This window comes from Tyto alba, unplaced genomic scaffold (assembly GCF_018691265.1).
Source record: "Tyto alba isolate M040663 unplaced genomic scaffold, T.alba_DEE_v4.0 Super-Scaffold_26, whole genome shotgun sequence".
Taxonomy (NCBI): Eukaryota; Metazoa; Chordata; class Aves; order Strigiformes; family Tytonidae; genus Tyto; species Tyto alba.
Window position 1 is genome coordinate 15,137,786 of NW_024881300.1, and position 27,421 is coordinate 15,165,206.

Consider the following 27,421-nt stretch of genomic DNA (forward strand, 5'->3'; position numbering starts at 1 on the left):
TGTTACCACGTGTTATAGAGAATATGTAACAGAATCAGTAGTTTTGTGAAGGTTTTGCTGAATTATGGATTGAGTAGTAGCTATGACTATTAATGTAAAGCATAAAACACCTTTATATTTTTTTTCAGTGATACTAGAATCATTTTGATACTGAGGCAAAGAAAGAATGAATCTGTAAAAGTGCTAGTGTTTTCCCAGTAAATTGGCAGATGGTTTTTAGTTTGCCATTAGCAGAGTTATATGTATCCTTGAGAGCTGCTTAAGATGTGAAGAAAAGTATGCAAGAAAGTCTGTTTTCTGCTACTTTTTTTCCAAAAAACCTTCGTCTTCTGGATTCTGATGTCTTTCTATGAAATGAGAGTTACAGCTAATACACACAGCTACCATGTTGACCTAAGATAATTGGCTCTGCCATACTTGATACTTTCCTGCCAGTATCAAATGCAAGAAAACCTTGATGTAGATGAAATCATTCACATCAGAATAAACTGATTTACTCTATACTTGAGATAGACTAAAAACATATACACAAACAACTGTCATAGCTGTGGTGATGTGAAGTAACTCATCCATGTTCCTGAAGAACTTTTCAAGGCAGTATGACCTGGCACTTCTTTAATTGCATGATCCACTGTTCTTTGCACTTTTAAGTAATTTCTTCAATGGACAAACAAAAATAAGTAGTGAAGGATGGGTGTTGATGTGACTTTGTATTTCTGGCAGTAAACTTCTGAGTAATAGCTTGTGTGCTGTAGTGGTCAAAAAGATGATAAGAAACAGAGAACTGAGTAGAAAGTATCATTGACCCTTTAATTTTGTGTAGATTTGTGTGTTTGGAGTAATGCATGAAGCTCTCATACCCTTTTTTGTGAATTAAATTCCTACTTCTCAGCTACTGTCTCATATATTTCACCACTTTCCAAAATACATCTTTGTACTACATGTTTTTCACAATGTTATGAATACTAAATTTTGACATTTTCTTGTACAGTGACAAAGTCACAAATATCTACTTGGAGTTCTACCTCTCTCAGGTTAATATTACAAAACAAAGTCTGTCTTGTGTTTCTGAAAGTAACAGAAACTGAAAATCTATTTTTTGCATTGTTTCAAATTATCCTTGCTCCTTTAAAAAAAAAAAAAAAAAAACTGAAATATAACAGTATTGAAATGTCTTTCTAGCCTTCATATGTTCTGTTCTCTCTTGAAACCTCAGATGCTTCACTATTTCTAGAAAAGATAATGTTGCAATGTTTCCCAACTGATCTGTCAAAAAAAAAAATATTCATGATTCAGATTGTATGTGTATGTGGGCATTAAAATTATCATGTAGCAATCAACACCATTTTGTTTAACAAGTCTTGCCTCTAAATGTATATTAAGTCTGGTTGGTTTAATCCTGTGTTCCTGTTTCCTGACAGATTCAGATAAAACATGAAAGGAAAAATTGTGATAAAAAGCTTGAATTTCTGCTGATTTTTTTTTTTTTCCTGTGCTGAATTTCAGGTTAAGGCATGTTGTACTAGCCTTTCAACCCTTTTGAGTGCTACAATAAGATCACCATTTTATGTTGTCATAAAGCCTTTTTTTAAAGGCAAATCTTTCAACATATTTGAGAAAGGGGAAGAGAACAAAACAGTATAAAGTATTGTCAAAGTTGTAAATGGATCTACCTGCCAAAACGATCCTGATGACAAAATTGAAGCAGTCAAGAAGACAACAATAAATCCAAGAAAAAGTGAAAAACTGTCTCAGAAGTAGGTGGGGTTATTTTCAGTTTGGGGTGGTGGGGTAGAGAGAGCCTTTGGTTTCTGATATGAAGTTTCCATTCAGTGGAAAATTTTCTACTAAGTTTTGTGCAGATTAAATAGCTGCTTATAGAGACTGGACAAAATGAGCATATGCTTTTTTCTTTTATGTTTGTGAATATTTTCAAGCTTTATGTGGGGATTTTTTTTTTTATTATTATTATCTACTTGAGAGTGAGTTCATAGTTTTGATTTCCACTCTCTTCTAGCAGACTAGTTTGTACAGATTTTGAATCTCTAAACAACTTTCTGTAGACACTATATGGGACTCAGAATAATTTACCCTGTGACTTAGTCTTGTGACATAAGAATATTCCTATGATTTACTGACCTTTATCTCACACCTCAATATGGTGCCCTTTTTTTCCCTTATCTTGCTTCATGTCTCTGTGGAGTGTATATTTTTTATAAGGTAAAAAAGGTTCTATAGTACTAAAATACACTTAGATTGCAGTATGTTCTATTTTTCCAATAATGCTTTGTAAATATTTGTATTTTTGTATGTAAAAAGGCATATAGAAAAGTATCTTTTATTTCTTGCATTAAAGCATGGACAAAGTGGAAAAGTGGAAAGAAGCATGGACAAGTGGAAAAGAAATTGAGATATATTCAAGTACTGTGTTACTCCTCTCTCGTTGACTGAATTGATATTTGCTTTGAGAGAAAATGTTTCCCTGCAGAGTCCAATGCCTTTCTCCAGGTTTGAACAGTTTGAGGAAAACAAGCAGGGGTTTTGCCTTTTCCTTCTTACACAAACACCCAGGAAATAACTAATTCAATTAACCAATGTATGCTATCCTTTGTGAAGAGCTTCGAGATTATACTTTTAGGTGCATGTGAGATGTTAAAACTTGCATAATATAAAAGATAAATTTATTTTTAAAAATAAATAAATACTGTAGGTGAGGCTAAGCAGACTTAATTAGTGCATGGTGACCTCTGGAAGTGTTTCATGTAGATCTTGGCTTTTGGAGATACTCTTTTCAATGTTAGTGTTCACATACTTGAAAGCTTTGATCTTGAGTATTTAGTATTGATACCATTATTTCAGAATAAACTTCATAAGGTGCTTGTATATAAACTTCAATTAAAAAGGTTAAATGGCAATGTGATATGTGCATAGAATATATAAATTCTGTGCTTTGAAACACAGAAGACTACAATTACTTTAACTGATGATTACTTAATGCTTACCTGTTGACTTACAAGAACAATAAAATCAGTCATCTGTGGAATTCAATATAAATTCATGCATCATGTAATACGGTGGCATGTACACTAAAGAGTTACTGCTTCTGTAATTTTTAGCCTGCTCATTTGTTTGAATGGTCTCTAGTTGGTACATAACCAATTTGTTCATCTCTTAATGCAGAAAGGAAGCACTAACAGTAATGCTTCTGTGATACTTGGGGAGAAATGGAAAGAGTAGTGCCAGCAACAGCTACTCTCTGATGCATGAGCATTGTTTCAGACCCTAAATAGGACAATTTCTTTGTTCTAGATTGCATTTCTAGCAAGAGAGGATACTCCAGTTCTGCTACATAGTTTCCATTCTCTGAAGAATGCGTGTTGTAGCCTGCTAGTGTCTGAGAGTGGATGTGATTTATGCAACCAGCAGTTGGTTTCAGCTCCACAGAAACAACTCTTTTAGAGTAAGTCAGTTTATTTACGTGTTGTTGTAGCATTGCTTATATCTCTGCCTGGTGACTTCTACTTCAATTTATGTCACTGCAGAAAGCATCTGGTTGTTCTTTCAGCTCCCTGACAGTTCAGGTTTTTGTTTCACACTCTACTTGCACTGTTTTCACATTTCTGCCTTCTTTCGCTGACTGTTGTTATAAATCAATGTTTGGTCCATTTGTGTTCCATTCTATCTCAGGACTCCCCTTGATCCATGTTGACAGTCTAAAATAGTTTCTCCATAGTAACCAAATTGGTTACAGCTTGCATGCAGAATGATTTAACTTCTTTCTCTCCAGCATGAGAAAAGGATGAATGGAAAAAATAAGCCTAAACTGTATTAATCAGATTAGTAATACAGAAATTTCTTGCATTCTTTACAGTACCACCCTGTACTGTGTGGAAACTCAAAGTCCCTGACAGTTCTCACAGTGGAAACTGCAACCACAATTCTGCCAAAAGAATGGTTGATTTATATAAAAGTTTTGTATCAGGAAACAAAGTCAGCTCAGTGCAGAAGAATGAATAATGCACTGTTCATAGTGACCATTTTTTGGAAAATACCTAGATGTACACCTCTAACACTACATGTGAAATTGATGACCTGAATGTAGTGCAAATTTTTAGTAATGGTAAGGTGGTTTGTGGAGGATTTTTAATTTCTTACTTCAAGGCATAAAGTTGCTGGAATGTGAGCCCTACACCCTCTTATGAAATGAATGAAACAAGTGAATGAAATTTGCAAACAAGTGAATTCTCTGACTTGCCAAAATATGAGCTCTAAGCAAAGCATGCTTATTTACTGACAGGTAAAATAGATGCTTTCATCTGGAGTTTTGTCTCCTTTAGTCAGTACAGCTGTACAAAGTCAGCAAGCTGTTTTTAAGTGTGCATAAGAAAGAGGTAGAAAGAATGCACCACAGTTTTGATAAAGTCAAATTAAAAATTTGTGGAAATAAAACACTGTTCTGCCTGATCCAGTAGGACACAAGTTTGGTAAATAAAAAAGTATTAGTTGGTGCAGAAGCTGCTGGTGCGTTATTTTATTTAATTTTAAATGCAACTTGTCTATTTTGTGATGATTTCATCACTTGCCTCTTGAATACAGTATTTCTCAGAGGAATAATCTTACCTCCTACGCTGCTGATATAAGAATGTTCTGTATTTGATGATCAACAATAGTATACTCTAGAAAAGGCTTTAAACCAGTAGTGCTTGGAGGAAACAGATCTTTTAACAGTAGCAAATCAATACTTTCTTTTTATATTTGAGGAACATACATATTTGTGCTAGATAAATGCAGCACTGCCTAGCTTTGTTTAGTTTGCTTACCAGCACAACTTCTAGATACCGTATCTATATTTTTGTACTGGTCATTATGATCTCAAAAGTCTATTCAGAACAGATAGCTACAATATTAGGGTTTTTTTTTTTAACATTTATATTTCTATGTTGGAAGTAGACATGGTCTGGAAAATAATTCAGAATTAATGCTAAAACTTTGTTAAATTAGCTAATGCAGTCAGAATTAGCAAGAAAAGTTAAACATTCCTTACAGCAAGAATTTAGCTATTTCAGCGGGGTACCTTGTAGATGATTACTTTAAGCAAGGACAACAAAGCAAGAATGCTATGTAACTCTAATTTGCAACAGAGTAACTCAATTAAAATCAGAAAAAAATACAACAGTATGGAAATGAAATGGTGTGATGAACAAGTGCAAATTATATCTCAGTTTCATACATTTTTGATAATTACAATTTCTTGACCAAGTCTGTATATTTACAGCAATGTGTCAGGCAATTAACAGGAGAGAGAGAGAAGGTCAAGTTCAGTAAAAGTCCAAGAGTGGTCTTGTATCAGTCCAACAATAAATCAAGTTTCCTAAAAGTTTGGGGCCGCTGAAACACATACTAAAGTCTTCAATAAAGAACTGTTCATTGGATGAGCAATATTTTGAGAGCTAGGCACCCTGGTATAAGCAACAAGCAGATACCCTGAGAAGGGAGGTGGAGGAGCAGGATGTGACAAAGGAGGAGTGCTGAGCACGGAGGTCTGCAGACCACTTCTCAGATTCATTTTTAGGGCACCATGGGCTGTAGGGAGGAGAGGAGGTGTTATGTTCATACAACAGAGCGGTTAAGGGTCTTTTACTCTGTTCCATTCTCCATTCCCAACAGTGTCAGTATTTTCTCAAAACAGTCCTAGGATCCAGGTCTCTTCTCTCCAGGTATTGCTTGTGCTGACTAGGCAACAGAAGGTTTTCAAACTTAAATTAAAAAACCACCACCACCACCCCCAAAAAACAACTCTGGGGAGAGGGTATGCATAGCTACTTCCACTGCAAAATAGCATATAAGAGGGTGTGGGGGTGTGTGTATGTGATTTATGACTGCAGATTTTTTGATTGCTTAAGTTCTATGTCCCACTTTAAATATTAATGGTCTCCATGCAAATGCTCGATATGGCACAGTATTTCCTAGGATGTAAATGGTAGCCAAAGGAATAGATTTGATAAAGTACTGGGAAATTTCTCTGCTTTATGTTCAGAGGAGTGCTATGTAGTGGAAGCAGTACTTCAGAAATCATGCGCTTTCATCTCACGATGGAGAAATGTTAGGAAATATTTATTGTCTAAAATATTGAGTGCTTGGGAAATCCATATATACTGTTCTGGATCTTGTCATAAATATTGTCTCTAATCTGCCATAGCAATGTTGCAACTTAAACTGTAGTAAATTAATAGTATTGTTTGAATTCTGTAAATGGATTGGATTAAAAATGGTTAGATTCTTGCTTTGTCTGAAGTTGAGAAAAAGGACGGCTTCTTATTGAGATAGCTGTCTACCTCTATAGTCTTTTTGAGATAAGGCATCAGTAACTTTCTCCTAATCTTAGTTGAGCTTAATCAAACACCTCACTTATCAGACTTAGCTGCTCTCAGGTGAAAGCCTCCTTATCTTGCATTCACAGGATTTTATAGGAAGTTAGTTAACATCAAAAAACACAGATTTTGAGCATGACAAAGTCACCTCTACTCTGCAGAATATAAGCAATCACACTGTTCACATCCACAAAAAGTAGTTAAATCTGAAATCTTGAGAGGTCCCAGTCAGAATTGGTAACATTCTCTTTATTACTAATGATAATGGCTGAGAGTTTTGTTCTCTGGAGTTTAACGTGAATGTTTCTGAACAGATTACCACCAGGTTACATGTGCATACCAGCTCAAATTCTTCTTGCTTAGAAAAAAAGCCCCATCCTGAAGGATAGTGAAATAGACATAAATTTACATTGTTGAAGAATTATTCTGATAATAATTCAGTAGAAGAGTGGATGATACTAAAGGGTCTGAATTGCCAAGTCAAGCTATATATAGCAAGACAACTGTTAGCTTTGCTTGTTTTATGCATTTTATCTCTGAACTCTTACTGTACATGCCAGCCTATGAAGGAGGGCTGCTTTAATATCTGATTGTGCTAATTTCGTTTAGAACAATGTAAATACCCAGAGAAGTTCCAGAAGAGTGCTTTTGTTTGCTAAATGGTAAAGGAGATATGAGAGGACAGATGTAATCCAGAAAGGGAATTGACTTGGCACTGATGTAAAGTAATAAGGATGATATGAAAGTCTAAGGAAAATGTTTCATTTCCAAAGATAAAAAGCATTATGAAGATTTCAAAGAACTAGAGTGTTACTGAACTGTATCTGGTGAAAGAGGAGTGTGAAATATTAAGCACTTGAAATGTTTTGTTCATATGGGAATTCATTTGAAATTGTTGTTGATTTTATTATGCAGTTCATGTTAATGGATATTTGACTGTAAGGTTGATTATTAATGAAGGACAAATGAAATCTATGCTTAATGCTATGCTATAGCATGTCACCTTGAAACTTTAATTGTAAAAATTCAGTAGGGCCAGACTTGATCAGTATCTCAATTGAAATCCATGAGATGCATGAAGTAGCACTGGTGACAGACTCCAGGACAGCTTAATGACAATTCATGCTACCTTTAGAGAGAAGGACTGAACTGCTGCAGCCTTTCATGATCTTATATTAAGAAGGAAAAAAAAAAAAACAAAAAAAACAAAAAACAAACAAACAAACAAAAAAACACACACAAAAAAAAAAAAAAAAACACCAAAAACACAACCCAACTTTGGAAGGTTACACACGAGTCAATAAAACCTGTGTAGCACTTTCTGTAACTAAACAGTTTCTTGCAGTCTTACTGGCTGATTTTTTTTTTTTTTTAACTACTTTGTAGTTTAATAATGTTAAGTGATTGTTCTGTTTCATCCCATGACCTTCAAGTACAAATTTTTTTCAGAATTAAGGGCCCCCTTCTGAAATGGTTTGCAATGGTACAAAAAAAGTCATTGGAGCAGGCCAGGACTTTTTCATGTCATGTAGATGTTGAGGGTGGAGTTCTTTCATATTTTACTTGTTTTTTTTTTCTGGTAGAAAACATTGATTTGTCAGAAGTCTTTCACTGAATATGAAAGATTATCAGTAGGATGGATTTTTCTCAGAACTAAAGAGAAACAGCCTTCTTTTGGTCTCTTTTCACCATTTCCACAATCCCAGAGCACAGACTTCAGTAGCTCTTATCGGTAACCCAGCACTTGGTATGCACTCTTGCTTTCACAAGTATTCATGCAAAATGGGGCCCCAGGAGACCAGAAAGGGAGCCTGGCCATGTCTCTGTTTGTAAGTGATGTAGACTGATGGAAGCAGAACTGTAGAACAAAATAGTTGTTTTAGAGGACCTGTCATCCACCATATGTGCTTTTCTATTTTTTTCATTAGCTGTCATCTGGCTCTAGGGGAAATAAATACAGGTTTGCAGTTGGAATGCCACACTGCCACACTGTGGTTATTTGAAAGATAGGTCATAAACAAGAAACTCATCTCTGGACCCCTAAATCCATAGTACAGTGTTTTAGTCCTTGTTAATCTCTTACTCATATGAGACAGGTTTGCATAAGGCTGATACCTATGAAGAGTATCAGCATGACTGTCTCCTGGTTTTCTTTTATCTTTCATTGAATCTAGCTCTTGTCTTTGGGAGATTTTCATATTCTTCAGAGTAACTTGCTCTGAAGTAAGCAGGAGGGAAATATCATGAGAACCAACATAAATTCAGTAGTCTTCAGTTTTCATTTTTTTCCAAAGCAAAATAAATTCCAATATCCAACTGTTTTAGTCAAGCTTCAGATGTAACATTGTATATTTAATATAATCGAACATTCATTTAAAAATTCTTAAAGTTTATTGTTCAAAAACATTTCTGCCATTAGGACCTCTAATGGATTCCCTTAGGGGATCACTGTGGAACTGTTCCTCTTCAGAAGTCCCTTTCTGATCTCACCTGTCTCTCCACTAAATGTGCTTATGAAATTAAAAACCTGCACATAATCAAAGAAATAAGATGGGAACGGGGAGACAAACCACTGTTTTAAAGCTGCTTCTTCAAATATCTGTGGCCCAAGACAGAAAGTAGTCAGCCTGTGCCTGTTAAACAGCATGTGGTTTGTGAACGATGCCAGCGCTGTCTCAAGGCAGTGCTCCAGCCATCCCTGACATGGCTCTGTGCCCTGCTCAGCCCTGTTCTACCTTGGCATGGTGGAATCAGCCGTGGGCACCATGACCTGTTTCACTTGAATGTGGATGTCCTTTGATCCAGGGCTGCGTCTTTGCTGTCTGAGAACATTTTTTTGGTACATGGCTAGTAGATGACAAAGCCTGATCACATCTGATCCAAAATAAAATAAAAGGACAAACTTTTGAAACATACCCTTTAGGGAGGGTACTTTAACTAGTTTTCTGCCTTTTTGAATCTGGGAATAGTTCTCTCACATGTCCTAACTGCTGATTTATCTCATCAGCAAGAAAATTGATACTCAAGCAATTATCAATCTATTTAAACTTCTGTATCTCAAACCTGATTACTTCAGCTGCACCTAGGAAGCAGTGGAAAGGAAGTCCGGATCATTACATTGTTACATTATTTAGTTCTGTCTTACAGGGCCTAGGGGTGTTAATCACACAAATTTAAAATCTTTTGAATGCTGACAATTTGCAGATGCCTAAAGGCATAGCGAAGAAAAAGAAACATAGTCAGGGTTTTGCAGTGGCTGTAACAGAGCTAGAAAGAGAATTAGTTCTTATTCACTTCTCCACTTCTAAGCATTAGAAGAGATTCTTTAATGGTGTCAGGTCTCAATATTTGTTGTACAAATTAAGATCAATTTAAATGCTAAAATTCATTGAAAATTTAAATAAGACTTTTAATGAACAAATGAATGTTCCTTTGTGACATGAGATACTACAGGAACCTTTAGAATTGAGACATATGGTCCTAACACAGGTTAAGCAACTTGAATGTAATTAAGATTGTAGTATTCTTCTCAGGTTATAATTTACAGGTCAGTGTTTTAGACAGTGTTGTCTTTTTTTCCATTCCTTTCTACCACCACACATATGTGACTTGGCACTTTAACCATATGCATTGTTCACATTATGTCACGTTAATGAGGTCAGTGCACCTGAGGCAGAATGAGCTATCGCACAGCTTTTTCCCCTCTCTGCTCCAGCATGTGTCATAACAAAGGCTCCACAGGTCACTGTGTTGGTATCTCTGGGCTTTCTTCTGCCAGATGGTTGGGCTCCAAGTGTGAGGTCTCAATATCATTCTTTTTTTTTATTGTTTTTTTTCATTCTTTGGTATATCTTTAATTCTGAAGAGTTTGTTAAATCTGAGTGCAGCATGTATAATTTTCTCATTAAATCAATGGACAAGGTCATTATATGTTAAAAGGAGGAAATAACTAGTTCAGACATGTTATCTCCACAAAAATATGAGCTGAGCAATTCTGTACTGACCTTTCAATATCATTCAAAATTAAATTCCATATGCACTCTGCTACTATATTCTGTTCTGATGCTGCTATGATGTTAGAATGGCTTTTAGATGAAAAATATAATCTGTAACTATTCTATTGCATCTGCTTGTCACTTATTTTTGTTTGTTTGTTTGCCTATATATAACTTTTTAATTTAATGCACATATGTTTTCACCATATTGATCATGGGACCATGAAGTAGCTTTTAATTGCAATAAAAACTTCTATGAACTTTGCAAGTACTACTGTCGCCAGAAACACAGGCCTTGATATGCTTAAGAGTAACTGGAAGTACTTTTATTGTTAAGTACTATAGAAAAGACACTAATATAGATTTGTAGTCATGAAATGAATTGGTCTGTCTCAGTGGCAGGAAACAATTTCTGCAGGGTATAATTCAGAACACAAAAGAACATTGCTACAAAGGTGCTGTAAAGATACAGAACAGTAACAGAGAAGCCCCTAGAGTACACATATTTACTAGAGGAATATTAGAGTGATTTGAGAATGAAGAAATGGAATAATAATACTCAGGTATCAGTGCTCACATTTGTGAACATGCTTAATTCTTTTATTGCAATGCTTTACATGTGGTGCATGACAGATAGAAATCTATAAGATGCTCCCTTATTAGGGTCTCACCTGAAGCCTTAAGACAGATGTATTTATCTTTGCTTGTAGTAATGTTTCGTATGAGCTAATACTTTATGAAAATGCATGGATACTATGCAAAGGAAGGCAGGTATTTCGAGGACAGCCTTGTCTTGCTCTGTTTTCAGAACCTAGCACAGCTGTCTTAATATTTACTGTGGTCTTTGAAAACAGCAGAGAATAAATAAATATTTGGGAGATGCAGGTAGAGATGACTACTACTAAAAATCTTCTGTGCCTAAAAATGAAGCATTGGGGCCAGAAACTGTGCTGAATAAGTGGGTATTATCTTACTGAAGTCTCAGTTTTGTCTCGACTGAGACCTAATCTGATGATGATTAAATTAGGGCTGGATAAGAAGATGTTTCATCTTAATGCAGATTGTCTTTGAAAGTTTCAAGCAAAAGATTTGTACAGGAGGAGAACATAACTTTACCAAGGTTGAGGACAAAATATGAAACAGCAATAGCAGGACATTCAGAAGGCAAGGGTGCCTCTGCTGAGATGTAGGAGTGCCATGTTCAGTCAGTTCTGCTCTCTACAAGATTAATGTCCTGACCTTCCTATTTTATTAGTCTAGGATATCTCCATGACTTTCTGGTTTTGACCAGAGACCTTTTCCAGTATATAGCTGAAGTTGGTCTATTCTCAGCCTTTTGTCTATTGTGACTAAAAATAGTTTAGTTGAGCTAGTCAAGAATTTGGCTCTTTCAAAAATAGATAGGGTGACTTGCCAAACTAGAAAGAGCACAATGGAATAGTTTCAGTTTGAAGTTGAGTTCATCCTTTTGCTTTTAAGATAAGAAATTCCTGAACTGAGAAGGCAGACACAACTTCGACTTTAAGAAAGGACACTAGGAAAGGTCAAAACAATTTAGAAGAGATTTGTTTCTTCAAATAAGGCAAGTAGTTATGTTGTTTTAAAAAAGGAAATGAAATCTTCATTGTGGAGGACTTATTCATGTAAAACAGATTAAAATATGCATTCATAATATGTAAATATAGAGCCAATTAACATGAAGCGTTTTTATGGTATAAGTGATTGTAACCTGCCAGTGTCCTCTGGGACGACTTTGAAACTGAAATGCTTCTTCTCTACAGTCCCAGTTAACAAAAATCAATAAACAGTAAACATAGAGCAGTCGGTTGCCAAGTGAGCAGTGTCTGAATAGCACAGTTTAATTTTCAACAGATGAGCAGAATTCACCAGGAACAGATAGGCTCGGGAGCCCTGCACACATTCCAGGACCAATTCCAGTAGGCAACAAAAAGAGTAAAATTCAGAAGGTGGATTAAAATCTGTGTGTTTGGAGTGACTCCTGTCTGTTTTGCCTCAGATTTAGTCAGCTACATTTGTATGAAATCAATATGGAGAGGGTATAAAAACACAGAGGCATTTATTTCCACTTTCAGTTTGATCTTCTCTTTGATCCTTGAAAGGTTCCATCAAAGCCAAACAGTTTGAATCCGTCAGGAGACCTGTGATAAAGAAGGTCATGGTGTGTCAATTTAGCAGAAGTGACATCTTTCCCCTGCAACTGACTCTGCTACAAATCTGTGAAGGGGGCAGGGACCCAAGAGGCCCAATTCTTACCAGCTCTTGCTATTGCCATGTTTCTCTGTAAAACTGATGCTGTCAGGAATATTCAAGTCATAATAAAGAGGTAACATTATTTATACATAAAATTATACAAGTGGATGTCTGACTTTTTCCCCCTCGAACAGTTGGAGTAATTACTCTATTTGATAACTAAATTATATGATGTAATATAGTCATTTAAATGGCCATGCTTTGCTCACGTTTCTAGAATTTAGCCTTTCTGAAGTCTTCTTATATGAAAACATATAGCAAGGTATTTGACCATTTTTACATGGGGACTGCTTATATACAATGTTTTGTTCATAATCTATAATTTTCATTTTGAGTACGATTTGTGAAGTATTTATCACTGGATCTTTAATTGCATTAATCCAACTTGATAATAGCTTGCATGTTTCTGGCAGTACAGAGGTTGGCTCAACTAAGTACAAAACTCTTAAAGTAGATTGCTGAGGGTTTTATGCATTTGCGATGTTCAGCATTTGAAAGCAGTTTCTTCTGAAAGTCTGTCTACTTAAAATTCAAGCACTCTGCAACTAAGGAACTCCAAAAAGAGGTAATGAACCATAAATTATTGCCGTTAGATATTTAATACTCAATCAGTATGTGCTCTCTCATGCATATCCCACTGGCATTGCATTTATTCTGACAGTGTGGTACTGGTTCAATTACTTTGCTCATTTACAATAAAAGATTAATGAAAAGAGGTATATTTTAGTTCGCAGAGATTAATTGCATCCCTTACTTTCCCTACTCTAAAAATATTCAAGCCATAATCCTGATAGCTTTTCCGTCAACAAGTACATGGAAAATTAATAGACTTTCTTCTGCTGGAATCCTCAGTAGGCTTGCAGATACAAACATCCAGGGAAAAGCTGGCTGAAAGTTGGCTTTCTGTTATGGAGGAATTAATTTACCTTCTCTCCCTTGCTCTTTCTCTTTCCCTTTCTCTTTAATCCACTCTGGTGACACGTTGAATTAGCCAGAATAAAAACACTTGTGCAGTAAGAGTTTGAAACCAGCACGCTCTTTGTCTTATGTAGTCCAACTAATACATGTTGTATATTTCCCTACTGAGGTGTGATCAAAGGCAGCTAGTCATTGTGAGGGAAGATACATGTTTCAAGCAGTTTCTAGGGTGTTACTGTCTTATAAAATTTAACAGCCTTTATATTTGCAGAGTACTTGCTAAGGTTACTAATAAAAAATATTTTTAATCTTGCTATGAATGTTGTTGATACTTGTTTAAAGTTGCAAAGGTTCTGTCATAGTTTAAGACTGAACAAAATCTTGGGCATCTTAGTCTGGAGTTTTTACTCCACTGTGTAAAGATGATGAGGAAAAAAATCAACAAAAAAGACATTTATGTGTATGCTGTTGACATGTAGCGAAAGAAAGAATTCTGCTTTATTTTATATGATTTCTATCTACATGAACAATAAAAGTAATCTAAGGAGGAGGCGATAATTACAATATCATAACAAAACTCACCAGTGGCAGTCACTTATAAAAATATGAAGAGGCTTACATGCAAGCTGCAGAACCCTAAGGCAGATCTTCAGCACTTCACATTTGCAGCTGGACTTTGGTTTAGCCTCCAAAGCAGTAGCCAATTTGTGATTTTACTGAAACACAAGTATATAGCAGGGCAGATTTCAAAATGGGTTGCTTTGAGCTCAGCTTATATAAGCATCCAGAAGTTCAGAATTTATCACAAATTTCTAAACCTGTTGAGCTTACAAAACCAGAAGGGAAATCTGATTAAAATAATCTTTCTTGCTCTGTTTTGGCAGTTCTTGTTCTGTTCACTACAGGAAATGATTAGTGGAAAAAAAGATACCACATTTCAATATTTTGGACCTTGAACATTTGCTTTAGGCATAAAAATAGATGTGTGCTTTAGATATGTGTCTAGTACATGCACTTATTTCACCTAACTTGTCGGCCTTTCCATGGTCATACAGTAAAGGCTTTTGCTTTGAAGATGTTTCCTGGATATCCTGCTCTAAATCTACTGTAAAATATGTAACAGCTAGCTTAAAGTCTATATCCAGGTCAACCTCAAAATGCAGTTTTATGTATTATGATCCTTTTTAATCTGTACTATTTTCCATCTTATTAAGGCTTGTCATTTATTTGGGGTGAGCCTTACTGACTTAGAGAGTAGAATGAAATCTGAACTGGTTTATGATTGGATAGTACAATTTATGGGGCAGTTTAGATTAAGGTAAATGAAGAAGCATGACTTCAGGGAGTTGTAAGTCCTCTGTGGTCATTACACAGCCAGATTTGTCTTCTGAGATATGAACAAAGTAGATAAAATATTCAGATCTGGATTGTGGTATCTTAATAATGAGGACTTTACAGGCCTATTTAACCCATCTGGAGTAGGGCCTGTGCCTCTTCCTTCAAGACTGTCTTGCCACCGTTGGAGAGTATAGGGGATTCAAGTTCTTAGCTTGAAAAAGAGGACATAAATCAAATGCATATGTGCAAGTTCTGGAGAACTGAGTTTAGACAATATTGTTTAATGCACTATGCTCTGGTTGTATGATGATGTTCATTTTGCTTATCTTAGTTGGCATGGGGGATCTTTCTTGAAATGGTTTCACTGGGGAAAAAAATGCTGACTGGATGCTCTTCAGGATAAACTGAGTTTACTTCTTTGCTCATTTTAATGAGAGCTGAATAGTTTGCTGGTAGCTACATGTGATTTAGAAAACTGCAGCAAAACATTACTGCTCTATATAATTCTTTTCTATGTGAAAACTGTATTTTAAATCTGAATTATTTAGCTTATTTCACTTCTGTCTATGCCTACTATTTCTTTGAATGTTGGATGATTCTATATTTAATTTCTGATCTTTCTACTAATGGATTTTTTAATTTAATAATACAATAATATACTTTAGAGCTGCCTGTAATTACTTGGAAGATATGACTTCTTTTTGTGTAAGTTATATGCCAGTAATTAAAAGAAGACCTGGCATATATATCTCCAGTTAATAACACTCATGATAATAGAAAACTTGTGTAGGTTTTAATAGGAAACAACTTTTTAATTTGATTTTATTGAATCCTGTGTAAATTCACACAAAACTATTTCCCTTTCATTGCACAGTATGTCTTAAGGAGAACATCTGATAAAAAGACAGCTTTAAATTCTGTGTAGTAGACCCTGATTTGAGCACCTTTGCAGAATGCCACACAAAGCTGCTTCCTGCCATTGGGTTTCTTTACAGAAACATGATGCAGCATCCTAAACCAGGAGCTGTGTTTTTATCTAAGTCAAATATTGTAATGCTGAAGAATCACTTGTTGTTTAACCCTTACAGGCACTGAAACTGCATAGGTAGCTCAAATTCTGACATTAAACCTTTTATGCAGAGGTGGAATTTTTAGGTGTGTGTTCTCAGTGTTTCACTTCCAAAGGCTGAGAGATCAGCCAGTAGCCTGAGAGTAAGACCACAGCAGGTGGGTTTAAATCCCCTGTGGCAGAGAACAGACCTGAGGTAAGGATCTAGCAACTGAGTCCAGTGTGATGGCAAACCCTGCAATAAGAAAAGGAGATTACAGTAACTTCTTTTTTCTATGGCACTGCTCGTTTTCTTGATACATGCTTTGGAAATATTTTTCTGCCTTTGAGCCTGTACAACAGTCTGAGGAGAATATGCTGATGGAAGTCCTTTTTGTGGGCTTCTACAGTATCAACTGGTGACAAGATCACCTACACATTTTTCGGTGAAACTACAGGTCATTCAGCTGTCATTGCTCTTTCCATACTTCTTTTGGAAAGCTGTATGAATAGAGTGCTTACAGTACATATTAATCTTGAAGATAACTAACACGCTTGTTTCTTTTCCAGGTCTTCCTCAGTCCAATTGACCAACTTTTTTTTAACTTTCTATATGAATATTCATAACTTCATACCAATGTTTCATACCATAGAAGGACCTGATGGTTTACAATTTGAAAATGCAATTATTCTTCAAGCAATGGTCTTGCAGACACACTCCTTAAAATAAAGTACATCAATTCAGCAATGTTCTTGCATACTTGTACAGAATTCCATCTTATTGCACCCCCAATTCTGAACCAATTAATTCAGCATGGTATTAAAAGATGAGAGCAAAGAAAACTTGAGGGGGGAAAGGTATAATTTTTTAACTGGATTTGGCAGTCTTGTTTCACTTCCTCTGTACTCTGTCTTCTGCCTTCTATCAGAGACCATATTTTAAATATCTTTGAAACTCTTCAAAAAAATTTGCCATAAAGCTATATTCTTTATCTTAAGTCTTAACTAACTCTTAATGTAAAATTTTGGACAGATAATTTTCCACAGCACTCATTGAATAAATCAGAGCATCTGCTGCTTTAGCATTTGATTTTCTTTCTGCTGCATTTAGGGCAGGATCAACCAAGGCAGAAAACAACAACATTGATCTCTTTTCTTCCACTTGGCAGAGTAAGATCTCTGGTGATTTTTGCTTCTAGGACCTAATTCTAAAGTTCAAGGAAATCAAGTCTTTCCGTTTACTTCAGAAAGCTTTGAATATGGCTTATAGTGGATAATTACAGATTTATTTTTTCTGTATGTATATAAATACTAAAAGCAGGAAAATGTCTGTACAGGACCAGCCTGTTTAATTAAAAATTGGCTTATATAGTTATTGATTCTTTAGCTCAGCAAAAGCACAAGCAAAAACAAGGCAAAGAAACAAAGGATGGTGAATCTTGGGGGAAAAAAATCTAGCAGGACACTTTACATAAAGTAACTAAAAAGTAACATGTAATGAGAAACATGGCCTGATGTGTTGAATTTTTACTGATCCAGAATGCTGACTCAGACTGTACAGGCTTCTTAATTCTTTTTTTGGAGGTGGAGGGAAATCACACTACTGTTAAAAAATGTAATCAAATATCCAATGCAATTCTGCTCATCCATTAAGAAAGTAAGATGAGAAAAAAATCAGTGATTTTACTTTATAATTATTGAAACTTAATGTTTTAAATAACCTTATTTATTAATGCAATATTTTAAATCAGAGCAACGCTATGAATGCCTTCTTGTTAGGCGTAAAAAGCAGAAAAAACATTCAGTGAATTAATAGTTGTCTGTAAGGGTGTTTCTTAATGTATTCTCAGAACTGTTGTCCTTTAACAATGTCTTTGTTCCCCTGGACCCAAATGTGGAAGGAGAAGGAAGAGTTGCTTGATCGCATCTACATCAAATATACTTTGATATGGTCCTAAATCAAACAGATTCTAATTTTTTTCTTCCTCCCTACCCTGATACTGCTTAACTCCATTACAATAAAAGAACTATGTAAGTTTATAGAAGGGTTTATATGATGGAGGGAACTGGATCCTCAGGAAATTCTGTTTGCCTCTACATACAATAGGGAAGAGCAGTCTTAGTTTGAGATTTAAAGCTTAAAATTACTTACTTGTCTAGAACCTTAAAAGATAATGCAGGGGAAACATAGGTCTCTGTTCCAAAATCATACTGCAGTGCTTCCATGATCAGTATCTCCATGGTTGAGATTCTGGAGTTCTCAAAATTGCTCTTAATTGGAGTTTGTCCAGTTTTTAATTTTTTTACTGTTGGATTTTATCCTCCAAAAGTAATAGTTAAGAATAGTAAAATTGATTAAAATTGGGAAAATGTATAGAAGCTTCATTAAATTGATTCTCTTTTGTACATTTACAAACAATACATCTGAATCTTCATATCTTCGGAAATTTTCTTGTGTTCAATTTAATCTCTTTCTGAAGAAAAAATGAACTTTCATTACCTGAATCTCCTGTATCAAAAATGCTACTGGCAAAACAATATATACTGCTATCAGGATATTCCACTGTATATTGTGCATTGTTTTTTAATAGTAAAACTGTGGGAAAACATAATTTTAAAAAGCTTACACAAGGCAAAAAAAGAAACAAAAAAAAAAAAAACACAAAAAACTTTTGGTAAATAGTATTTATATTGGCTGGAAGAATAGGTGATATTACTAAAACATCAAGAAATAAGTTTTTATTGGTATCTATCTTTAAAAAAGATAATTGGTTGAGAAATGATTAGGGATCAATCATTTTTGCCTTTTGTCACAGATGATTTTGTACTTAAGTCTATTTATGTGAACAAATCTAAACACCTTTTATTAGCTAAACTTTCTAAAAAACAAACAAACAAAACAAAAACAAAAAAAAAAAAAAGCAAAAAACAAACCATCCAATAATTGAATTCTGTTGGGATAACTTGTATTCTGTAGCAGCAATTTTTTGTGGCATATATTTAATGTCACCTAAAGATCTGTCATTAACTAGAGGGAGGAAAGTAGTTAATTAGGCCTACAAGTACAGAAACAGCATTTTTAAAGAACTTAGAAACTCACCTGTTGTTGAAGGAGAGAGAGGTAGGTGTTTTCTTCCTTCATGAAGAAGATAATGGGACAATATATTTTAAGGGATAACAATATTGATGGTGACACATGGCTCTCTTAAGCAAACAAAGGGTCAAAAGCCTTTAGAGTACTATTGAGACTCTAACGAGTCCATTGAAAGAAACTACTGAACAAATGCTATGTGGGTTGTATTTTAATCTTTCAACATAATGTGAATCATCCTAAGGAAATTCATCTGTGTTGCAGCCCTGGGATCTTGTACTACGTAACTGCTGCAGTTATGTCATGCATCTGCTTCAAACCCACAATTGTTCAGGTGCAGAATAAAAAGTAAAGTACTATATTAAAAATGGAAAAGGGGGTGTGACTGAGCCATCTGAGGTAAGACTGAAAAGTCAAAATTAGATGCAGTCAGCTAATGTAGGTCATGGCTTTCATGAGCCAGCTAGATTTAGAGCATGAAAGAGCATACACCTTCTACGTATTATTTAAATCAAACACTCTCAAGGATGGAAAAGCCAAATTCTGGTTTTAATTACTGCAACTCTGTTGTTGACCTTTGAAACATAACTTGTCTGTTAGAGGTGTGATGGAAAATACTTGGATCCTTTGGGTTCTAGAAGCTAGATGTTAGACTTTAAAGTGAGAGGTAGGTGTGCATGAATATATTTGTAGCTGGGAAGGAAAAGAAGATTGGTAGTCAGCCTCAACTGATGAAGCATGGGATAGATCTGTCTCAAGTAGAAGAGAGAAGGTAAGGTGATGATTTCAAAGACAAGTTAGGCATCCTCACCCTATGCAGAGGGTTATGTCAATGTTTTTCTTGACAGGAGTAGGAAACACCAAAAATATATTAAGACCCTAAAAGTAGTTACTTGTAGCATGCTTTACCCTGCTATTGCTCTTAAGTTATGCCATGTCTGAGAGTCCAAACTCTCAGGCTTAAATACTTGTTTGGGAGCACTTTTTTCATGAATATAACTATCAATGTGATCAGTAGTTCATCTGGAGTTAATAGGTCATTGTTGGAATAAAGAAAAGGAAAAAGCATTTAGAAGGAACCCTTTTATAAAAATGTCTTACATGTACCCCTTTACAGTTAAGTCAGTTTTGCTGCTACAAAGCTGACTTGAATAGAACTTCGTTTGAAATAAATGATTAAATGAGACAGTTTACTGTAAATGCAACGGTCCTGTGGCATTTATTAAAATGTTGTTATAACTGTTTCTGGTGGGTCAACAGGACAACAAAACAAAATTCTTGGGGCTTCTTTTTCTGTTCAATCTTTGTCAGATCATTATTTCACTTAGCATGAGGCTTTTAAATAGATATCAGGTCTTTGCACTACTCAACTCTGCAGCAGAGTTCCACCCAGTTAGTCTTTCTCCCGACTGACTATCTTACTGATCTTGTTATCACTTAAGTGTGGAAGAGAAGGATTTGGAAGGTTTCTAATTCGTTCCTCCAAAGGAGTTCTGCACTTTACCTTGTATTCTTTGAGATGACTCTTACAGGGTAAAAAACAAAACAAAACAAAACAAACAAAAAAAAAAAAAAAAACACAAACAAAAAAAAAAAAAAGAAGTAAAACCCACATTCATTTGTTTTGATTTTGAGGAGGAGTTAACTGACAAAGACTCAAGAAAACAGTCCTACCTTGAAGGACGAAGATAAAAGCACCCAGGAGATGTAGTGGCTTCCTCCTTTAAAAAAAAAAAAAAAAAAAAAAAAAAGGATGCGTGGGAGTAAACAAGGGAGTGTCTTGATAGAGGATAGATAGGCCATTGTTATAGAATGTATGATGTACTTCCGATAAAAGGCATCAATACGACATAGCTGTCCAATTTGGACCTGGAGAGAAGCAAAAAATTTATGACAGCTAATGACATTATTGACAAACTTATCAAATGTATTTTGGAAGAAGACTGGGTGTGAATGCAACTGAAATGACCAGTTGGTGCATTTGTAATCCCCGAACCTGTTGGTTTTATCTTCTTCCAAACTCTCTGGTGATTTGTCTTCTCTGAATTGTTTTTCTTTGAAATCTCTATCTCACTATAGGGTTCTCTATTCAAAGCAGAAAGTAAAGGAGCGTAAAAAGGAAACTGAGCCATTTCACAAGAAATTTGTTGCAGATAGTAATTTAAGAGACTCATTATCCCAGCATGAGGAAAATATTGTAGAATCCTAAGAAAGCCAACTCAATACAAATGCAGTGAATATACTTAGTGATTGAATAGACAATATCATAATTTTCAGTTCAGCTTAATAAAGATCTTAATTCATTTGGCTGTAATAGAATGTATTAAGTAAATATTAAGTGCTAATTTGTATCCTGATATTGAAAAAGCAGGAAATATGGCACAAGAGATTAGTTAAAACTGATAGAAATTCTTCAGTTATAAGGTAATTTGGAATGGTATAACTAAGGTATGGACAGAAGTCTCAGTAGCAAAAATGTTAAAAATGTTTGTAAGAATTTTCCAAGCAAGTCTAGTTACAAGAAGAAAATATATACAGTGCTGAGTTGGTGGAGGAGCATTTTTAAGTTTTCCATATATTTTTAACACTGAAGCAAATAAACTAGAAAGGCAGTTTCAGCATTGTCAGTGCTATTAACACTGTTTTCTTGATTGCAGCAGTTTTAAAGTATGCTCTTTCCTGATGGATTCCTCCTTGTATTACCACTAAACACTTCTTTGAAATGCAAAGACACTCTTGTAAATGGAGTCAACAGAGCTGGTCAAAATGAGTAAAAAGACAGCAATTTTGTTGAACATATTCTGACTGGCTATAAAAATCAATAGCACTTCAAACACTGCTTTTAGATATATGCTCATCTCTGTGGTATATCTCGGCTTTTGACTCAATAGGAGGTATTTATGCTGTGGAGGTGCAAGTAACGCAGTAAACTTTAGTGACTTGAAATGAATTGTATCTGTCAACCAGCTTTGACAGCCTAACCTTTGCTTTGCCCCCATCATTGCAGGAACAGTAATTTTAATTTAGAGAAGTAGAGTGATAAGTAGTGCATCATTGTATTCTTAAAGCATACATTGCAAATTCCTATCCATGTTATGGCAATTAAGAACTGATATGGAAAACACCATTTGCGTGACCAGTAGTGCACACACCAAAATGCCTTTCCTGATGAGTTAACAGAATTAAACTTTGTCTGCTGACTCATGGTGAATTAACAGAGCAAGTAATAAAAATACTCCTTGCTGTTACTGGACTTCAAAGGGTGTCTGCCACATACAATGTAACGTTCAAATGAATTCAGCCTGGTAAGGGATACCTTCTTAATGAAATTATAAAGGGATGACACCTGGGAACTGTGCAGCACCCACATCGTGAAAGCCATCATAGATGGCTTTTCCAGCAGATCAAGGATCACTCAGGTTTGGGTTCTCTTTTTGTGTAATTCAGTGCAGTATATATAATGCAAGTGTAATGGTGACTCTTAGTAAAAGGGAAATAATGTCAAAAGTAGTCTCTCACTTGTTGAATCTGTAGAATCTGAGTGTTCATAACAGATTCACTAGTACCAGACTAAATAGGATAAACATGCCATATGTGGCATGGTGTGCTGAATGTTACTGTAGAAATAAAATATAAAATAGTTCCCACAAATAGCTTGTGCTCTTTTTGAAAGTTACATACAAAGGATAGTGTTTCTCACATCGTTATGAATTACAGTAGTTATTTGCAGCAGGTTGTGTATCACTTGACACATTAATACTTGTGACACCATGTCATCCTTCCTTGGAAGGAGAGGGGACAACTGACATAAGAGTAGGACATGGTGGAACTTAGGTAGAGTTTATAAAATTTGGGCCTGGAGGAGGAATTTCTTGGGCTCTTTCAGCAGCAGCATTTGCTTCATAGGAGATACTTAACAGTTTGGCTATTTTCTCTCTCTTTACCCCAGCTCAGCCTTGGCACCAGGTGCCTTCTGTGCAATTTTGGTGTCTTTGGCTGCTTTTAAATTCACCTTCTTACTTTTGGGATCTCTAGTCAGCGAAGAAAAATATCTTCATCTCTAGGTTCCATAGCTCCTCTACCACAGCTGTGCATGCATGTGATTACTGCCCTAAATCCTTTCTTGTCACTTATCCTGACTAATAGCACAAAAACATGGGCATTTACTGCTTCCTGAGGGGTACCACCTACAAATCTAATTTCAGGCTTCTGGTGAACAACAGGCATAAAACCTATTTCTGTTCATACAGGGATTTCACCATAGTGCTCTAAAGGCTATATCCATGTAACTGTTTTCTTAAACTTTGTTTTTGACTGACCTTTTTCAGTCTGTGAATGGCCTGGAGGAGTATAGAATAGATATGTTAGCAACACAGAAAGCAAACTGTAGAAATGCAGTCTGATGTCACATAAAACTGATGAGGTAGACAAAAAGTGTATGCTCTTACTCAGTTCAATATAAAAAATAATATATGGCCTTAATCTTTTCTCTGTCTAGACAAAAAATGTGTTCTTACAATTAATGCTAACTACTTGCCATAGTCACTTTGTACCATCCAAAGACCCTGTAAACCTTCACTAAATTGAGCTATTGAAATACATTTTAGATAGACTTCCTGTAATGGATTTGTATTTGTACTACCAATGCATTCCAGAAGAGTTACTGAGTCTTCTGTGTCTCTTTACCCATTCATTAAAATAGTGTTTTCCAGTGCTAACACTGCATTTTATGTGAATATATCTTTATAAACTCATTAAAATTACTTTTTATGTGAATGTTGCTTTTTTTTTGGATAAGATTTTTAAAAATCTTCTACTTGAGAACAACAGGGAGAAAAATAAAGTCCATATTACAGTGTACCAGACTTCGTTCTTTTCCTTACAGTACAGTATGTATTAAGCAAGTGAGGAAAATTTGTATCAAATCAGGTTTTTCAGCATGTGAGGTGGGGTTCTGTATGTGACACAAATGTTGGAAAACTTGCTGTTGTTGCTGTATTGTTGCAAAATTAAGCATCTAGTTTCCATGTAATTATGACTTCAACAGTAATTTACTAACTTTAATTAAAATACTTTCCAGCTAATCTTTAGACATTATCCCTTTAATTATAAAAGGTGTCTGTTATATTAATAGCCTTGGAGACTGCCTTATTTGCTTTAAAATGTAGGTGCATGTACAATTAAACTTTTGACATGTTTCACTGTGTTCTGGGTAGATCAGTGACCATTATGCATTACAAGGCTTACAGAGCTGTGATAATGATGCAAATTTGTGCGGAAAACATGTACTTCAGGGGAGTATTAAAGCTCATTTGATTTCATTAGCTGAATGTATCTTTTTCAACATAATTTTAAAGAAATCTTGCAACACCGTGTAAGAGTACTGTGGCACTACAGAATGGACCAATTTGTTTAATAACTGTAACTTCATAGCAAATAAACATTTTCACATGATTAGTCTAATAGAATGCTAAGACAGGATTTTCTTTCAAAGTTTGGCATTTTCTCTTTTGCATATTTCTTAACTGCATTCAGTGGTGACACATTATATTCCACATCATTAGGAACTAGTAGAGTCTCAAGAAATTACATTGGTACAGAGCAAGTGAAGTTCGGAGTCATGCAGAACAGGATTAAGGCACAAGCAAAGTAAGTTGTAATCTAGGATGGGAGGGCAAACCAATTTGAGGAGGCTGAAGTTGACTGCTTCCAGCTCGTCTCTCTTCCTACTCTTCTGAATCCTTCAAGCTTCAGCTGTTGCCTTTACCACAGTTATGAATTGGAAAAATCCACATTTTTGGGACTGACGCTCTCGGTGTACATCTTTCTTCTGAGCTCTTTTATTTCCTAAAGTAAGTGAAGGTTATAGCTCTTTACACATCTTTTTTTTTTTTTTTTTTTTTTTTTTTTTTTTTCCTTTCTCTCCCCAGTAGCTGGGAAGGATGCTCATTGTGGAAGAGAAAGAAAAGAAAAGCTGTTTCTTTTGCAGATGGAGTTGGGAGTTGTCAGAGGCTTGAAGGCACACGGTTGCAGGACAGAAGGCATATTGAAGGGGTCAGACGAGTTTAGGATCAGAGAGTGAAGAGGGGCAGTTGAGAGGGGAATTTCAGGGGTGAAGTAGACAGCAAGGAAGGCCTTGAGGTGTGCCTATCTTGATTCTTTGTGAGGTGGTACAAAGAGGACCCGGAGTTCTTGGAGTCAGAAGGATCCTTCCTTCTACCTGTTTGGGTAGACAGAGGATATGTCATTCAGTCCTCTTTGGGTCTGCTTTAAGTACCTTCCTGATCATTATTTTGGGAGGCCTTCTATAGGAACCCAAACAGGAGAAAAAAAAAAACTTCCCTTCTTTTAATGGACCCATTTCCATACTAATACAATAGAAATGATAGAATACCAGACTGGAAGGGACCTCAAGGATCATCTGGTCCAAACTTACTTGGCAAAAACAAAGATTGGTTTGAATTTTTAAGACCCCCTGTATTCTATTTTATATGGTTGGCTCTGATATAGTAATATATATCAGTTACAGTAGTTGACACCCCTTAAAGTCTGTCTCTATATTTAGGTGGGTGTATGTTAGGCATTACTTATCTTTTCAAGTGTTTCAAGTGACTTCATACAAACCTAGAATGATAACTGCTGGTGTTTATTCAGAAGACTATTCTGAAATTTTGTTTTCTTCCCTGATTGCTTTCATGTGACATGAAGGGTTTTGTCTAAATCTTGTCTCCTGTATGAAAAGGGTGTGCATTTCAGTATCTTTTAATTGAACCAAAGAGTTAACCAGTTTTTGTTGGAGTGTTTGGTTGGTTGGGTTTTTTTGGTTTTGTTTTTTTGTTTGCTCAGTTGTTTTTTCTTTTCTCCCCCCTCTTCCCAAGAGCCATAACTGGTTGACTTGTCTGCTGTAAGTCAAAATGTAACATCTTCCCTGTTTTACATGAACAAGAGAAATCCTCAGCCAGAAGTAATTGTTGTTAATTAATATCACAGTACTTAAAGAAGAGTTGTGTCTTTTAATTTTGTGAAGTTGATTTTATTTTAATGTCCCATCAGACAGCTTTCGCCATGAAGTTTAATAATCTTAAAGATAGTAAAGTCATTTGCAATTACTGTGATACAACTTTGGTTAAGCCAGCTGAAAGGAGAATTGAGCTAGAAACTAGTGATCCTCCCCTTATTTAGTAGTTACTTTTATGTATGTAATTTAGTTGAGGGGTATGTATGAGATGCCTTGAGGTAGTAAGTTCAGGTATTTACCCCAAAGTAAATCAATTGCCTGGATTTTCTGACACAGACAATATTTCAGTGTGGTGAAATTGTGGGCCAGGTTCTCTGCTTCAGTTAATTTGACTTGACCTCACTGGAGTTGGAAAATGTATTAGTTTTGCTGCATCCAAAGTGACTTTCAGGTCCCATTATTTTCCAAGGAAATACTCATCTAAGTCCTGATGTGTTTTGAATAGGAACCCCTTTGGCAGAAGAGAGATTGTGTACCACTTAGTCCCTCATGGTTTCTTAACTTTGTTTTTGCCAGAGTGCAATACTGCTTCCATTACAATGTTTCCAGTTCCAGAATTTTTGTTATGAATAGACTACACTTTGAGGGAAAAAAGTTGAAAATACAAGGCAGCATAGACTATATTTGGATTTTTTTTAAATGTGTGCACCTTTTTCTAGTTGCAAAATTGACAGGTTTTCAGAACACTATATATTTGTAGAAGTAACATTGCCTATACTGACTGTGATAGGAGACCAAATGCAAGCCACTGAAGAAAGAAAATAGAGGTTTTGACAATCTGAATGCAAGGTGTTGCTAACATCCCTACCCATGATTATCCTGTTTCTCCTGCAGTGCTGATATTAAAATTGTAGTTGCATGATATCTTGCTAACTTGCTAATTGCTTTATCTCCAATGGAGTATTACTTACTAGGTCCTGCTCTTGATATTTTCAATTTTATCTATTTAAACAATCTCAAATGCAATTCTTTTCAAGACTGAAATAAAGTGGACAGGTTTATTTTATTAATACTTAACTATTGCACACTACTTCCAGTTTGTGACCTGTATGTTTATCAAACAACATGCATTATGTAGTAAGAATAAGTTATCATTGGTTTCTGAATGTCTCACTCACTCTGTCATGAAGTCCAACTTGCTGATACTCATCCTAGCATTATGAGGCTACGTTTTTTTTTTTTAGCCATGGTTTAACCTGAGATAACAGATTAATCAGTGATATTTGGACAAAAAGTGAAAGGGCTCATGCCATTTAAATAATTTTAAGTTTTTCACTGTTTCTGATATATTACTCTGTTCTGTGATAGTCATCTTGCTCTTAGTATTTCCAGAGTTTTGGGCTTTAGTCATGTAGTAGAAGTGATTACATC

At 35.4% G+C, this 27,421-nt stretch overlaps 1 protein-coding gene across 12 annotated transcripts in view; it reads left to right on the top strand.

The window, feature by feature from the left end:
- Nucleotides 1-27,421, top strand: part of CDH8 (cadherin 8) — a 241,265-nt gene that overhangs the window by 37,656 nt on the left and 176,188 nt on the right. For 3 of the 12 annotated variants that reach the window (XM_032990673.2, XM_032990674.2, XM_032990672.2), the window contains one exon: nt 3,310-3,460. The exons of the other annotated variants lie outside the window; for them this stretch is intronic. The gene's annotated coding sequence lies outside the window, so the exon portion shown is untranslated. The remainder of the gene's footprint in view (nt 1-3,309; nt 3,461-27,421) is intronic. 12 annotated transcript variants of the gene reach the window in all.